Raw genomic sequence first — 4,174 nt, 5'->3', positions numbered from 1 at the left:
CTCAGCACAGGGAGCGCTGACCACATCCACGAGCCAGTGGGTGGAACTCACACCACAAAAAAACAAACAAAAAAAAGAGGAATAGTCTATTTAGTCGGCACAGCTGAGGGAATTATTGCAAGGAACCATTTATCCCTGGCCGTTTTTCACGCCTTCTCCCAAGTGTGCAGTCAGAAGAGGCAGGGACCCGCATCTCCTGGCTGGGTGGAGGAGTGGCGTCAGTGCAAAACACCACTTGGGCTCTTCCAGTGCTCTTCCAGTCTTGGGAATATTTTTGTTTTCTATCTGCAGCTTGTAAATTAGTTTTGCTGTCAGCCTGCAGCCCCGAAGCCCTCGGAATCAGGGTGTGTGGTGACATCTCTCATCCCACTTCTCCCCCTGAAGTCTTTGCTCCAGGCATTCCAAGGCTCTTGGAAGATTCCTTCTGGTTGACCCACATTGCCTTGGGACAGGGGAGGGAAAACTCCAGCAGCAGAAAGAGGCTCCTCTGGTGCTGCTCTGCCCCTCTGGAGCAGCACAATGCAGCATTAGCACACTGAAGGATCTAGTCCATTAACTTTTAAAATTAGCTTATCGGGGAGATGGCAGAGCTTGTGGGGAAAACGAGACATTCAGAGCCTCTCTAAAATCCAAGCTGTCCTCCCCTGAAGCATCACACCTCATCAGCCATGGCTGGAGCTCTCCCTCTCCTAAACATGACACTGCAGAAAGGCTGCACGGTGGATTTTATCCCGCAGCTGCCTCCCTAAATCTCCATCTTTCTCCCATTAGCAACAAGCCACAGCATTATCCAGGAGTTCTGCAGCGTCAGGGCTCTGACTGTGCTCCTTCTTTTGAGACACAGTTGCTCACAGCAATTTAGATCAAGGTACAACAACAGTGGCAGCAGATCAGCCTGATCTGCCTGAACGTGGCTCTGGCTGTTGTGGGGTTGTTGGCACTGTCACAGTGCTGATGAAGCTGAGTTGTACCTTTTAGAGGTGAATAACACAGGTCACCCTCGTTATCTTGGGGTGGTTCCCTTTGAATGAGTTCTCCTGTTGTAGCACCATGTGTAGGAACATCCAAGGGATTCAGCAGTCACGTGGAAAACTGGAGGAGCTCCCCAAAGGGATCCTGAGGAGTGACCCCATCCCTATAGAGAGAGACTTTTGCTACCCAGCCTCATCCAGATTAAACCATTCACTTCCCAAAGCCAAGAAATGCAGCAAGAAGATACTTTTGACTTTTGTGAAGCTTGGGTTGAGTCATCACCTCGTCAGAGGATTTGGACCTGTTGGCTCCCTGGTTGAAAGCCTGTGGAATTGGGGTCAGTGGTTAGGCCAAAATGCACGGATCACAAGCAGTTGGCTCACAAGGAAACTGTATCATAGTTCAGAGAATCATAGTATGGTTTGGGATGGAAGGGACCATAAAGATCATCCAGTTCCAACTCCCTGCCATGGGCAGGGACACCTTCCACCAGCCCAGGTTGCTCCAAGCCCCATCCAACCTGGCCTTGGACACTTCCAGGGATCCAGGGGCAGCCACAGCTTCTCTGCCCAACCTGTGCCAGGGCCTCACCACCCTCACAGCCAACAATTTATTCCCAATATCCCACCTAACTCTGCCCTCTGGCAGTTTGAAGCCATTCTCCCTTGTCCTGTCCCTCCAGCCCTTGGAAATAGTCTCTGTCCATCTTTCCTGGAGCTCCTTCAGGCCCTGCAAGGCCACACTCAGGTCCCCCCAAAGCTTCTCTTGTGCAGCTGAACAATCCCAGCTGTGCCAGCCTTTCCTCCCAGCAGAGCTGCTCCAGCCCTGGGATCCTCTTGGTGCCTCCTCTGGACTCGCTCCAATACTTTCTTTTCTCAGTATCAGTCAGGAAAATGAACCAGATTAATCAACCACTCTTTCACTGACAGACACCCCCACCGTGGACACACAAACAACCTGTCCAAGGTCACATTGGGATTTATTAATGAAAGCCTTCAGACTCCACCAAACTTTGAGGAATGTCCCTGAAATCCCGGCCTGGAAGCCTTGCAGTCAATCACTGGAGCAGCACATGATTAGCTGTGCTTTTATCCCCGTGCTGGCTTCTGAGAGAACCCCAGGGTGTTCTTTTTTTTTTGCATTAGCATGCCTGGTGAAATCAGAGCAAACCCTTTGCTCTGTGATTAATAACGTGCTGAGCCACGGCTCCAAATTATTCCAGCTTTTCGATGGTTATGGGACCGTTTACAAGACTGATGGTGGGTCGTTTGCTGCCAACAGGCTGAAGGAGCTGTCATTTATTACAAGGGCTTTCTTGTGGCCAAATTGTGGGATACAACCCTGGTAAACTGCAGAAAAAGCATTAGGAGTTTTGCTACAGCGTCTTCTCGAATTAGAAATCGAGTCAAGCTTTCTGCACAGCAAATGTTTTTTGAGTGGGAAAAGGGAGGAAAGGAGGAAATGCCATTAAACTTCACCAAAAATGTGAACCCCAAACGTTTCTACGCTGTAACAGTGCAATGGAACTTCATTTGTTGTGTTGGCTGATTCAGTCCCTTCATATCACAGCATTTTGGGGTGATTTTTTGTTCATTTTTGTCATGTGCTTATAATCAGAGAATCGCAGAATGGTTTGGGTTGGAAGGGACCTCAAAGATCATTCAATTCCAACCCCCCTGCCATGGGCAGGGACACCTTCCACTAGACCAGGTTGCTCCAAGCCCCGTCCAACTTGGCCTTGGACGTTTCCAGTGATCCAGGGGCAGCCACAGCTTCTCTGGGCAACCTGTGCCAGGGCCTGCCCACCCTCATAGCCAAGAATTTCTTCCCATTATCCCATCTAACCCTGCTCTTTTCAAGTTACAAGCCATTCCCCCTTGTTCTGTCACTCCAGGCCCTTGGAAATAGTTTCACATCCAACCTGGCCTTGAGCACTTCCAGGGATGGGGCATCCCCATGTCTTGCTTCAGGATTCCCCAGTTATTTCCTTGTAACAATGTCCCAGTGTCACTCTGAAGTCTGTTCATTGTCCTCTCAGTGCTGCCCCTTAAATTCTCTTCTCCTCCCTCCGTACCCCACAAGCCATTTTCACTCGATAATAACCAACCAATCTCATTATCCATTTGAAGGGACTGAGGATTTCCAAGGCTCACACACCGAGGAGTTGCTGTTTTGGGCACAGGAGCATCTCCAGACCCCTGTCCTGTCCCCCCATCCCTCTCTCCTTGTCCGTGTGTGTGCACATGGCACAGCCTCGTGTCACCACAGCACCCCCAGAAGCTTTGTGTGGAAACAACAGCATCTGGAGAAAAATGTTGTTCCCAAAATTCAGCTCTCCATGAAAACCAAATCAGTGCTCTAGGCCAAAAAAAAAAATCCTCCTGGTTCACATCAAAGGGCAGCAGAGAGCCAGAATCTCCCCCCGTGGCTACCAGAATGGAAATATCCCCACCACGGCAGCCTTTCTTTGCTGCACAACTTCTCTGAGGCCTTGGGGCAAATCTCTGCTCTCTGCCTCAACTTCCCCACTGGAAAACAAAAATAAACAACCTATCCCTTCCTTTGAGACCCTCAGACAAAAACTGGTGGGAAATAAGAGCCAAACATTGCTGGTGCAATTCTCTCTGAGCCTCAGTAATTTGTTCCCCACCGAGCTCCTGGATTCTCATGCCAGCTTACTGACAAAACAACATCCTGTGCTTGTATTGTTGCATTTGCATTGACCTGCACCTCCAGCAGAATGGGAAGAAAATAGAACTTAAGGACTGATAGGAAACACAGGGAGTAAATAATCGAGGTTTTATTAAATGAGTAGCAGCTACTGCTGTATGTACATAAGGCCCAGCACGTCCAGCCCTGTCATTGCCTCTTAAAGCCACGAGGAATGTCAGGATTTGGGCTTTTTTGGGGGGAGAGACATTTTTCAATTAATTTCCAGCACTCACGTTCCTGCTGGGAATAAGCAACTGCAGTTTTTAGTCCCTTTTCTCTGTAGAAATGTGTGGCTAAAAAAAAAAAAAAAAAAAAAAAAGAGTCTTCACTCTCTGGGACTCAGCTCTGCCCATGCTGAGCTCAGATGAGCCAGGCAGGACTTCAGCCCATCAGACCCCAGATCTTCAGCTGTACTTTGAGGAGAAGAGAGGCCTTTTGATCTGCCCCCTGCCCCAGGAGCACCTCCCAGTTGTGGTTAGGTAATAAAGTG

This window comes from Empidonax traillii, unplaced genomic scaffold (genome assembly GCF_003031625.1).
Source record: "Empidonax traillii isolate 1590-97213 ecotype Southwest subspecies unplaced genomic scaffold, ASM303162v1 scaffold1862:size54582, whole genome shotgun sequence".
Taxonomy (NCBI): Eukaryota; Metazoa; Chordata; class Aves; order Passeriformes; family Tyrannidae; genus Empidonax; species Empidonax traillii.
The sequence above is the reverse complement of the archived record's forward strand: the minus strand, read 5'-3'. Positions refer to the sequence as shown.